Source organism: Corvus hawaiiensis, chromosome Z (genome assembly GCF_020740725.1).
Source record: "Corvus hawaiiensis isolate bCorHaw1 chromosome Z, bCorHaw1.pri.cur, whole genome shotgun sequence".
NCBI lineage: Eukaryota > Metazoa > Chordata > Aves > Passeriformes > Corvidae > Corvus > Corvus hawaiiensis.
In genome coordinates, this window is record NC_063255.1 from 78,510,605 (window position 1) to 78,524,244 (window position 13,640).

Sequence of the window (13,640 nt, forward strand, 5' to 3'; positions counted from 1 at the left end):
TTAAATGATATCACAGCTGGCCGAGAGGAATTCTCCTCTGGTGGGCAGAAATGCCTCTCCTGACTGGTTTTGTGGATGCATTCCTCCTCCCCGTTGTTCATTGTCTGACTCAACTTGAGCTGCCTCTCCAGTCTGTGGTGCGAGATCCAGATTCCTCTTCCTCGTACAAAACATGTAAAACAAATGAAGAAAACAAAATTGCCAGCACCAGACATTTCCCTGATATTGTGAAAATGTAAAAAGATGTTATTTTTGAATGGAGTGAAAGCATTTTATCTGGTAATTCCAAGTGAATGCTCGTTTTTCTTGAAAAGAAGCATCTGGATCCCCTAGGCACCTCTGCAAAACTCAGCCTCAGTTTAAATGTGGTTGTAAAAATCAAATTCGAGTGCTTGGCAGTCCTTTCTTCCTGGAATCCCAAGAAAAATCTTATCTGAGTATGAGGGCAGGAGTCAGAAGGCAGTAACAGAGCAACTGACTGAACATTTACAGACAAATTTTGCAAAGTAGGGAAACTTCAGTGTTGTACTCGACAACTTTCAGGATACAATGCAAAATATTTCCCTTGCACTTTTTTTCTAAGCATTATAAAGTTTAGCCCAACAAAGGAATTGTTTTGCATAGGTCCTCTTTTTAATGTCTTGGCTTTGTGTTCAGGGAGACATAAGACAAAGACAGCTTTTAGTGTGGATGACAGCACAGGAGATCCTAATTACACCTGGGGAAAAACAATGCTTGTCTTTCGATGAACAGCTTTTTTTAAAAGAGGAAGGAAATATGCCTGGGCTGAAAAGACAGGTTTTTAGGCATTTTTTTGTTTTTCAAAAATCACTCTGAAGATTTCACATTTTGAGACAAGATACCTCTTTCATTTAGCTCAAAAGATCTTTTCATCTCCTGAACTTACTTAATTAGAAAAAAAAAAAAGGCGAAAAGAAAGCAAATCCAAAGGTTTTCTTTTTAAAGGACAATATGCTTTATTAATTTTTAAAAAATTGTTTAATACATTTCAAAATTTTAAAAACCATCCAATTTCTTAGCTAAAGTATCAACTCTATTTCCCTGCAAGTCTGATCTGTGAAAAGCAACTTTTGGCACTTGTACAATTACACGGCTCTATTCCCATGAGTAGAAGGACCAGAGATTCCTAGACACATACCTAAAGTAAGACCAAACCTGGTGATTAATTAACACCATTCACATTAATTGATCTAGAGACTCCTTGGTGCTGTTCTGGGAGGAGTGCAAAGAGCTGAATCACAACAATCCTTTTTTTATTTCACTCCATCTCCATGCCAGCAGCTGGATGCCTCCTCTTCAGAGCTGCGTGGGTAAAACATAGAGAACTCGTGGGCTGAGATGAAGACAGTTCCATAGGGAAAGCAAGAGCCATGCACACAAGCAAAGCAAGACAAGGAAGTCGTTCCCTGCTTCCCGTTCAGCTCCTCCAGGAGAGCAGGGCCGTCACCTGCAGCAGCCACTCGGGAAGACAAACACCATCGCTCCCAGCATCCCCCTTCCCCCCTGCTGCCTCCCCTTCCCGCACTGAGCACGATGCCAAACGGTCTGGAGCATCCCTTCGGCCAGTTCTGGTCACCTGTCCTGGCTGTGCCCCCTCCAGCCTCCCCAGCGTGGCCACACGAGGGGCAGGAAAGGCCTTGGCTCTGGGTGAGCTCAGCCATGACAAAACAGCTCCGCTTTATCAGCCCCGTGTTCAGCACAGCCCCAAACACAAACCCCAAACACAGCCCCAAACACCGCCCCGCAGCAGACACTGGGAAATGAGCTCTACCCAGCCAAAACCAGCACAACCCCACAAACAGCTGGAGTGAGCTCCCAGCACCACAACCTGGTTCCCACTGTCCTAGGTTTTACCAATAAGGATCTTTTCAATGAGAAGTCACACTCAGGTAGTGAAAATTGGTGATTTTCCTTTAAATGAGAAGTAACGTAACAATTCCCCAGCATGGCAGACAGGAAAGGAAAATAATGTAGGTGTGTATGCATTCTGCTCTGGGGTCTTAAGGATCACAATTGTATTGGACCTTCAACTGAGAGGTTTGCAATCATGGCCCAGAAGTTCCTTTACTAATAGTTATGTTTCAGAATTCCCCTTGATCTGGATTCAGCATTGTTTGCAAGAAAAGATACCACAATCAAGGCAGGGCACAGCCCAAGAACTTTTGTTATTAACATCTTCTTTGTCTTTCCCTACAGCAACTCCTCCTATCTGTCCAAGGAGCCAAACCCATCACATTATGAAGAAGATGAGTGTTAAGATGACAGGAGGATAATCTCACCTAAGGGACAGAGAAAAGGACACAGGCCACAACCAGGAGCAGGAAGCAGAAGGGGAGGACCCATGATTGAAATGTCACCAACAGCAGGAGTCATTTAACAGAACTGACAATGTAACATCAATAGTAATAAAATAAAAATTAGCACTGCATCCCCATTTCCCTTTCCCCACAGTATAACTCTTCTTCTGGCTTGATATTTGAAAGCTGAGTTGTTTTGTTAGTAATCAGGAGAATGGTGAGAACTTAAACAAACCTGTTTGGTGAGAAAGCTCCCTTGAAAAAAATTTAAAACTAAGTAAATTCTCAAGACGGGAGACAAAAAGAGAGAGAAGGAGAATAATAAAAGTCAACTGAGAAGTCTCCAAGGAAAAAAAAAAAAAAAAGGAAGACTTAATTATGCACTAGTTTCTTTTCCTAGCATGTTTCTTGATTTGGCACAGCTGGAAAATGGAAAGCTCGCTGCCAAAATATCAAATGTCCCTGGTGTGGGCTCAGTGCTCGTAAAGTTATGTGTGTGTCTTTCTCTCCCTCTTCATCTGATTGCACAGAAAGATGAAATGAAGGGCTCAGCGAGATAAATACTGGCAGCTGTCTGGAAGCTCACTGCAGCGGGCAGGGTCCCTCACAAGGAGCCTCAAGGGGCTTTTTCAACTTTCTTTTGGCCAAGGAAGCAGTGCATTCTGAAACCGGGTCTTTCCAGAGGACACTGCTGTCAAGTCCCCAGGTCCACTTGCCATTTTTTCAGTGATAAATTGCCATTCTGTGGACATGCTTCTGCTGAAGGATGTGCCACAGAGTTAAAAGCTGTTTTGTTTCACAAAGGAGTGGGCTTCCCTCTGCAGCTTGCAAACAATGAGCTTTCTGTACAGTCAGTCCTATGACAGGGCTGTGAAAGGATATGAAGTTTAGCACAGAAACAGGCCCCAGGCTCTATGGTACAATCCACCCATGAAAATGCTGACCTTTTCCATTCAAATATTACACAAAATTTATATATTTAAATCAGGATTACATACCATTCTTGAAAGAAGCTGGAGTCCTACACATGATAAATCTTCCAAATTTCTAGTCACTGGGAGCAGGAACAGTACTTTTCTGCCCAGTTAGTGTCTGTTTCTTCAAAAATATCTTCACAAGATTCCATTTCATCTGGCTTACAATCTTTTGTGACTTCACTTCCTTTTCCGCTAATTGACGGCAGGGAATATTTCAGGCTGTTACAGCTAAAAATAAAAATAAGAAATATTGTGATTTATCTTTAGACTTGCAAAGATAATCATATATCCTTGTGACACTATCACATAAATAAAAACATAGTTTCTAGCTAGTAACAACTAACTTAGCCCTGACCATCTCAGCACAGGTCTTAATGCGATGGAATGGGGCAGGGATTTGCAAACCAGATGCAAATACTGCTGGGATTTTGTCAGGCAGGGGATGGAATGGGATGGAATGGAATGGAAATAGAATAGAATAGAATAGAATAGAATAGAATAGAATAGAATAGAATAGAATAGAATAGGAGTGGTTTGGATTGGGTTGGGTTGGATTGGGTTGGGTTGGATTGGGTTGGGTTGGGTTGGGTTGGAAGGGACCCTAAAGCTCCTCTCATTCCAACTCCTTCCACCTTCCACTAAACCACATGGATTATGCTGCTGGGAACAGGGAGGGAACACCAGCTGGAGCCGTGGCACGGTAGAGGGGCCGCTTTAGGCACAAAACAGGTACATTGTAGGTATATTTTATATAAATGGTAAGGGTTGGCAGTGCAGACTGGCAAGGCCACATCACATACTGCTCCAGGCACAAGATGAATCAGGCTTGGGTGAATTAACAGGATTGTTCAGCACTGCCAAAATGCCCTTGGAGGCACCCACAGAGGCTCCTCCCTCCCTCTGCTGACATTTTTACAGCCCTTGGTTTCCACTGGCTTGGCGAGTTGCGAGTGCACCATTGGTAAACATTCTAGACCATGGGGAAGGCTGGTCGAAGTGCCTTTCCCCACAATTAACAACGCCTTTGGTAATTACATTTGTTCTTGAAGTTCTTTACAGAAGGCTTTCCCACCATTATTTGCGACTCTTCTTTATCCTCTATCATGTGATGGTTTTATTGTAGGAACGTGGGCTTACCCCATTATGCATAGCATTTCCCACCAATACTTGGCTTAGGATGATTATTTTGTTCATATTTTCCTTTTATGTTTTGCAGCCATCCCTGGCTTTTTTCCACTTGAGCTCTGGGAACAATGATGGAACTGAAATGTGCAGAAGCCTACTGAAATAGGCAATCTGCTGACAGAATAAGATGTGATTAAAAAACAGTTTCAAGAGTTTCAATAACCCATTCTTCTAAAACTTCACAATACCACAAATGGGATACAGCACAAATTGTCTGAAAAAGAGGAGTGAAAAGATCAACTGGATTGCTTTTGGAACCCTGCAAATGGATCAAATGTTTGTATTCTGCAGGAGAACATGGATCAAACTCCTTGAAATGTGGAGTTGACCAGTTCTTCACTGCCTCTCAAAGAAATTCCCAAGGAACACCATGTACATGGACAGATGGAATACAGTGGGGGTGCTTTAACTGGTGGGTGTGATGCCCTCAGGTTATAGCTGAGACAACATTTGCAGGGCAGAGCCAATAAAATAGCTGAGGTAGCCAGTTAACTTACATATCCAAGCTCTTTGCCCCTTTTTTTCTGACTGCAGCTGTTAATATTAACTCTCCACACAAACCTGCTGCAGATGTAAATTTATCTCAGTCAACAAAAGACTTCTTGCCAGAAGAAGAGAAGGACAGGCTGGGTTAACAGCATGATTTATTTGTATCTCCTACCTAGAAAAGTTCATTCAGATGGAAACTGCCACACCAAACCCATAGATGCAGTAGAGTCATTCTGCTTCCTCTGAAATATATCAGGAGAAGCAAGGGGCACTTTGCAAGGAAAATAGATAAATATTCTGTTTCTTTCACTCTGAATTTTTTCCCCTCCACTTCTGGAAGCCCTGGATCTCCAGCATACAAAAGACAGCACATGCCCACCTGTGACTCTTCTCACTCAGCAGAATTATCCAGGATTAAAATATAAGACGTTGAAAACCTTAACATGCTGAGAACACTGCAGGCACTGAGCTTGGGAGTCTCCTACTGTGAAGGTATTTCCAAAAGAGGAGATAAAAGATGCAGGGAGTTCTAGTCTGAGACTATTAAAAATAAATAAATAAATAAATAAATAAATAAAATTTATATTTTATATTACATAATTTAAATAAAATAGAAACCCAAACCCCACAACCAAACGAAAAATAAACTGCAGGGAGAGGAGTTACCCAACATTCAGTAAAGTCAGTGTCGATATGTCTAAATGTGTGATACCAGCAGTGACATTCAACAGCCTTTGCCTCTGCCCAGAAACACCATGGAGAGATAATAATTAATAATAATAATAATAATAATGAATTTTTCATTTCACAGACTCCAATTAGAAATGGAGGGGTCTGCAAGGAGTGCTAGAGAAGAGACAAAGGGACTTGGACTGTTGCATGGGCCCCATCCTTGGGTTTTGTTTTATTTTGAGTCCTTGATAGGAGCCTTTACACCATGCAAGGGTCACTGCAGAGGTTTCCTGGCCCACCAAAAAGGGTGGTGAGGTCTCTAGTTCCCAGACAAGGACCACCTTGGTGCCATGGAAGCAAAAGGGATTTCTGGCACTGGATTTAACAGGTCAAAAAGCGTTTCCACAGTTCCAAGCACACAGTGGTGATCCCACCTTGGGTAAGCCCTGCAGTCAGGAAATCAACAAAGACTCACCCATTTTACCAGGAGAGCCTCCCAGTCCTGTGTTCAAGACTTAAATGCTTAAAATTTAAAAACAGAATCACTACAAAACCAGTGAAATGTTAAAAATGTAGGCGGGATTTCTTCTGATGTTCTTTATATACCTTTTTGAGAAGCAGAGGTACTTCCAGGCAGAATCCTAAAACACTGCAAAAATAAGTAAGAGAATTAAAAGATGCTACAGTTTGCATGAGGTAAAGATGATTATTGTTCATTTTCCTGCCCAGGGACAGCAACACACGAAAGAGCCAAGCCTTACGAATAGTACTGCCCACAGCAGCACCTGTGGAAGGCAAGGTTTGCATTTGCCTTTTTCTCATGGAAAAAATGAAAGGTATTTGCTGTCCTTCTGCTGCAAAATAATATTTTTTTAAGTGTTTTTGCATTTCCTCCAAAACCTAAATTGTAAAATGTGATTCAATATTAAAAGTGGCACATCATTCTAATCCTTTTAAATTTCCACACATATTTTTGGCTTAAAATTATGGCAAAAAATTATTAATGTTTCGTTGTAGTAGGTCATTATAAATAAAGCTTAACATTTTATTTAAAAAAAAAAAATGGTATTGTTTTTATGAAAGAACATCTTTTATTATAGAGTGCAGCCAGGGGTCTTCAGCACACTAAGGTGTTTTTTTGTTAACACTAACTTCTTCTTGACAGTGAAAGTGTGGCTTGGGAAGATTAAATCTGAATTTTCCCCAAGATATTTGCATTTCCGCTCCTCTATGATGTCACCACGGAGAGGTCTGGGGCACTGCTGTGGTGTTAAATAGAAAGTGTGCAAATTGTGTTGATATTGACCAAGTCGTGGGTAGAAAAGGCTCCACTCAATTGCAGTTCTTGTTGGTTAAATCACTCTCCTGGTGGTTTTCAGCTGTTTTTCAGAGCGTGGCCCTCCCAAAGTGCAGAGCATCCCCTGGAAGTTCCACGGGATGGTGACTTCACCTCACAAACAGGCTCCACCTTGAGCAGGAGGTCTCGCGTGCATCCCTCCTGCCTGACGAGCTCCAGCACGCTCAGAGCGAGGATAAACAGCACTAATCTGCCCAAAAACCTTCAGGCACACTTCCCTCCTCAGCAATCATCTCCTGTGTGACATCTCAGCCAGGATTAGACCTTACTGTGGGGTTCCCTTCTCTGTGTATTTTACCGAGGGCGAGTAATTTTATATTTTTTTAACGTCAACGCCGTCACTTTCCCGAGCAGCTCCTGAATCAATCAACATTTCAGCAGTGTGGGGGGACAGGAAAAGTCAGCTGCTCTGGCTTTGAATTAACTCCCGCCCTGAGAGACTGTGCTCCCCCCAGGGAATTGTCCCTATAAATACAGAGAACTTTTAAAATATTTATACAGGATTATATTCCATTTACCCAACATGCAACAAATCGTCCAGTTACATAGTTCAGGCTCGTTTCTGAGAACGAGGATCAAACTTACAATTAAATAGAAGGAGCATTACCTGCTTTTGCTGTACAGACATGTACAAGAACAGAGCATGCAGAGTAGGAATGGGCTGTGTAATGTGGATTTACATAAATACAGGTTTTAAGGGATGGGATTGAAAGGCCTCTAGAATGACTTCAAGACGAGTTTTTACTTCAAACACATAATCTTGACTTCATTAATAGAGAAATCAGGCTCTCAATAGGAAAACAGGTTGCTGTGAATGTAATTCCCACATAACTTGTGCACATTATTTTTAATTTCATGGATTCGAGCTGTTCCTCCATTCTGAAGAAGTTTTCATTCAGATCAACCAAGCAAAAAAGCCCACAAACAAACAAACAAACAAACAAAAAGCAACCAAGGAAACCACAGGAAACTGAATAACTGTACAGTGACTAAAGCCCACCAGCGTCATTCACCACAACCTCATTCACACTTTTATTCCCTCATTGCTCTTGCACCTCCTTCCTGCAAGAGGAAGAATATTGGACCAAAGCTCTAAATGTGCAAAAACTGGGATTTAATCAAAGCTTCTCATGCACTCAACCAGACGATATTTGGAAAACTAACCTGAAGGAACAAATACTAAAAGACAAGTTAAAAATGTCAAATGCAGGTGTAAAAAGCAGGTAACATGATTTATACTGCACTGCTAATATTATATAGAGAGAGTATATAAATTATATACGATGGTATAAACTATGTATTTTATGCTAAATGTTATGCACTACTCTATATAAAATGATACATTGCAAATGACATGTAAAAAAAAAAATAATTAATATAGAAATATAATAGCTATCAATATTGCATACAGTATATAAATACATAGTATTATGCTTTAATAGTAGTTGTATATTACTAATTAATATGTAACACATAGCATGTAAAATGCAAGATATAATATAAAAAATTATATATTACATTGAAATAATTGGAGTCCTAGATATGCTACTGCATATTACATACTATGCAATACTACTATGTACTATATATTTTATATTGTAGATAATATATTATGCATTATTTATTGTGAATTTGCATGACACATAATGTATTATACAATATACATTACTGATCTAGTTTATGATATATAAATACTATATAATAAATAATATATAAATAATAAATAATAAATAAATAAAAAATAATAAATAAATAAAAAATAATATATAATTTCTAGTAAGAGGCTTGTTTAGTATAGCACGGAGGCCATAAATTCTCTAATGATCCATGGAATGAATGCTACAGTAAAAATAATCTAAGTTGCAATTCAGCAACCCAAAGATGACGTGCAACCTCATAAAAGATGTAAAGTTCATGCTGAAATGTTTTGCTGAAACTTGTTCTTTGCAGGGAATAATGCCTTTAAATTGGAGTGTGGGGCTCTGCAGAGGAATTTCAGAAGGCCTGGACAGTAACAGAAGGAAGCACCACCATCTACTCTGTGAAATCTCACAGATTAGCTGTGTTCATGCAGGATTTCAAGACAATATGGTATGAATTCCTTCAGAGCCAGGAGGCAGCTGGCTTCCAAAAAACCTCTCTGGCACTCCATGGAGCTGTGCAAGGCGGGAAATAAAGGCACTCTGATCATGTTCTCTTCTTTAATTCATCCTCAGCCGGGAGTCTGGCAGGGGCCAAGTGAGTGAGGGTCCTGCTCTTGGCCCTTGAGGCCGGGTTCACACAATCGCAGTTATTTTAGGTTGGAAAAGCCCTCTGAGATCATCTGGCCCAACCATTCCCCCACCACTGACCCATGTCCCCACGTGCCACATCCACACCCTTCTTGGACACTTCCAGGGACAGTGATTCCATCACTTCCCATTTCAATGCTTGACAGCCCCTTCAGCCCTTCCTGCTGCCCACCCTGAGCCTGCCCTGGCCCAGCCTGAGGCCGTTCCCCCTCCTCCTGTCCCTGTTCCCTGCCAGCAGAGCCCGACCCCCCCGGCTGCCCCCTCCTGTCAGGGACTTGTGCAGAGCCACAAGGTCCCCCCTGAGCCTCCTTTGCTCCAGCCTGAGCCCCTTTCCCAGCTCCCTCGGCCGCTCCTGGGGCTCCAGCCCCTCCCCAGCTCCGTTCCCTTCCCTGGACACTTCAGTCCCTCAAAAGCCATGGGGATCCATCCACCATCTCCAGTGGTTTTCAGTGTGTACTCCCCATTTTTCATCTGCTGTTGCACTCTCACTTCCATCCCCAACACCTTGTGGAGCACACACAGCAGGAAACTGCTGGGAGTAGGCAAATTTTACAAGGAAAAGTGGAACTCTTTGATGCTTTTGATCTCTCCTTAGCAAGAAAAGCTTCTTCCCTGATCTCTAACCACTCCTCTGAAGGCACACCTCAGCTCAGGTTAGCCACCAGCTCAGGATGTCACGGTAGAAACCCTTGCTATGGTGCACTGAGAAGTCAGCACCAGAACAAACCCATTCCCCCAAAAATCAATATCAAACCTCCTCCAGTTCCCATGACACGAGGTCAAGAAAAGGCAGAAAGCTTCAGAAAACTCCCTCCAGGATGTTTGTTCAGTCAGGGCACAATCCTAAGGTGTTAAGGGAGGTTTTATTTGGCTGGTGCTCAGCTAAATTCCTGTTTATCCTGGGAACTCAGGATTTGTTCTACCCGCAAAGTCTCAAGAACTAAAATAAGAGCAGACACTGATAATTCATCTCATTGTGTCCACCACTGCTGTGTCAGAAAAGACAATGCCAAGCAATGTACTCTTCAAATTATGTGTCCCTGGTAGCCTTATGAAAATTTGTTGATTTTGTTAGCTATCCAGGCCAACTATTCCAGTTTGGTTTTAGAAAGTAAAAGGGTAGCTGATAGCCAAGATAGGCTGAGCAGCAGTGGGAAATTCTGGGAAGAATTCATCATAAGAAACCAGGAAATATACCTTGAACCTGTGATCTTAATGCAGATCACTTTTACTCTGACCAAGAATCAGAGAGTTTCAACAATTTATGTAATACCAGGGACAGAGTTGGCCTCAAAAATGCTGGAATAAGCTCTTAAATTAAAGGCACTTTCAAGCTGGACGGAGTGAAACACACTATAAAGAAATAATGCATCTTGACTGAGGAACAGATAAAAAGACATCTCCTTCACAGTTAGGATATATTTTTTAAAAGTACACTTAAAGCATATCACCAGGCCTACAGTTTCCTTGACAGTTTGGGGTGGGTGGTTAATCTGAACAGAAAATGATAAGGGGTGAAAATGAAATGCAAGAGAGAGAACAGAAAAACTCATACATCCACTTCCCTCCCAGCTCTGTGGCTCCTCTGTGAACTGCTCCAGGGGTAATTTATCCACAGCAGTATTTTGCCTCAGTCAGTGGCTCCATGCCACCAGGCCAGGCTGTTTCCCCCTGCTCAGCTCGGAGTCACTGACTGTGTGAGGAAGAAAGAAATCACAGTCCAAAATCAGGAGCGACACCAGGACGAGTCACGGCAGTTTGGGTTCTGCGAGACTGGGAGTGATTCCCTGCAGGGCAGGGGTTGGAGGGCTCAGCTCTGCATCCCAGCAAACTGAACCACAGAATCACTGGATTATGGAATGGTTTGAGTTGGAAGGCACCTTAAAGCCCATCCAGTGCCACCCCTGCCATGGGCAGGGACACCTCCCACTGTCCCAGGCTGCTCCCAGCCCCAGTGTCCAGCCTGGCCTTGGACACTCCAGGGATCCAGGGGCAGCCCCAGCTGCTCTGGGCACCCTGTGCCAGGGCCTGCCCACCCTGCCAGGGAACAATTCCTTCCCAATCTCCCATCCAGCCCTGCCCCCTGGCACTGGGAAGCCATTCCCTGTGTCCTGTCCCTCCAGCCCTTGGCAATTGTCTCTCTCCAGGTTTCCTGCAGCTTCTTCAGGCCCTGCAAGGCCCCAGTGAGGTCACCCCAAATCCTTCTCTTTTGCTCATTCTGCCCCAGTGCATGAGTGAGCCAGAAGCAAACACAACTTTGCAGTTAGGAAAACTTGCAGAATTGGGACATTAATAGCTAAAAAACAAACACACACATACACACACACACCCCCCAAACAATTGAAAGATGTTTTCTTGTTCTACAAGCCATCTAAGAGGCAGGACCGTGGTTCAGAACAGGTCCAGGGAGGGTGAAGGAGGAGGATGGAGGATCACAGGCTCTCTGCATCCCTCCGGGGTGGGGAGGGAAGAGCAAACCCCCCCAGGGGAGCTGCAGACCCGCTGCAACCCGCGTCTGCTTCCTTGCAGAGCCGCTCTGAAATAAAGCCCCTCCAACGAGAGCAAAATTATCCTTGTGAAGCGCCTCGATTCCCCTTAAAGGCTTTCGGTGAGATGCAAGGCTTTCATTCTGGTTCCAGCCGTATTTCGGAGCGGAGCTGTGCACCGGAATCCTTTTAGTCCCGGCTTGGGGGGTAGCTCTGGTCTAGCCTGCCCTCTAGTGCTGCCTGGGTCCGGCTCCCGGAGCCAGAACCATCGGGGATCCTGGAATCAAAGGATTTCGGGGCGCCGTGGGCAGCGCGTTCCGATGCATCTGGATGACATACCAGCGCCACTGTGCCACGCGTGCCCTAATCAACGCCTTGCCACGCCATTTCATTATTTAAGTGCAATTCAAATTTACCTGGGATGGTAGAAAGGCAGCCTGTAAATACAGGGTCACGGTCTGGAGGAACCGGCCTCTTCCTTTTTTATGAAGTCACAGTTTTGCATGCCAGCTCTCTACAGAAATCCCAGATTTGGCCCCTGCTGGCATCACACAAACTCAAACGTGTAATTTTTCCCCCTGCCCTTGCATAAAGGATGCCTAAGCGTTTGTCCACATCTAACACAAAGTAGGACAGTGCTAAAAATCTTGCACATGATTCATCCGGAACATGTATCAATGTAAAAAGGATTTTGATTTACTGTATCTCAAGGTTTCAGTGCCAAGGCTGTGGGTTTAGCAGCACACAGACTTGCAGTGTGGCAGTGAGAAGAGTGATAATGAAAGCAAATAGCTGGAGGTGCAAGTTTCTGAAATCAGGAGACGCAAACAGACACATTCCTAAATTAATCAGTAAAATTTCCAGGGGGGCAGCTCAGGTGGAAAATACTTCTCTCCAAAAAAAGCAGTGTTTTGTGAAAGCATTTACATTGAGTTTTGCACGTTTTTCATTTTATTCTTTCCTTATCGGTGCTTTAGGAAATCATTTAAATTCATATATTGTTGCCAATTTCTGACTGTTGGTCTTCTTAGTTTAATGAAAAATGTTACCTTCATTAAACTAATGAATTCTGTGATCAGTTCAGAGGTGGTTTCACTAGTTTTTTTCATTATTTTTATATAATATTTAATGTAAAGCCACATATATGTGTATAGGCATCAAATCCTTTTGAAAATATAAAATGGATCCACTGCAAATAATTTGAACTAAGAACGCAACCTCAATGTTTGATTTTTTAAGTAGGTTTTTGGACCATCCAAAGAAGGACAGATTGTTTCCAGCTTTTGCCAGGGAAGCAAACTAGCACACGTAGCCACTCATTTGGGGGACTCTGCCTGCTCCAGATCCTCTGCTCCTGTTTCAGGATCCATGACAACTATTTCTCCTTTTCACCAGCCAGACAAGTGAAACCCACACCAAAAACCTCCATCTGACCTTGTTTCCACTGAAGAAATGAAATCATTTAAAATGGAAGTGATTGACTTCAGCCTGTCCCCTGCTGCAGATGGTGGCCCTTGGGCAAGGACCTGAGCCACAGCTCCCAGGCACAGCCCCTCTCCCACCAGGACCCCCTGTGACCCCAGACCACCCTCAGTGTCCCAGCACTGTCCCCCTTGGCAGGTCCCAGGCTGCTCCCACGTGTGCAAATCAGCTCCTACACTCCTGAAATGCCTTTTGGGGCGGGCAAATTTGGGGTAGGCATTTTTTGGCAGACTCATTTTGACTGGAGTGGGATTAGGAGCGTTCATAGCTGCACATGTCAGGAGGAGGGAGGAGAACAGCCCCAGCAGTGGGGCAGAGTAGCCTTCACTCAGCACAGCCCTGCAGCCATCACCCAAAAAAATCTACCTCTGACACCTCCACCT

General features: G+C 43.3%; 1 long non-coding RNA gene across 1 annotated transcript; it reads right to left on the reverse strand.

Moving 5' to 3' along the window:
* Positions 1-1,076: 1,076 nt before the first annotated feature.
* On the reverse strand, positions 1,077-12,277 carry LOC125319369. Its single transcript, XR_007200688.1, has 3 exons — positions 12,192-12,277; positions 3,317-3,523; positions 1,077-1,323 (listed from the first exon to the last, which is right to left on the reverse strand). It is a non-coding gene; the product is annotated as an uncharacterized LOC125319369 (long non-coding RNA).
* Positions 12,278-13,640: the final 1,363 nt, after the last annotated feature.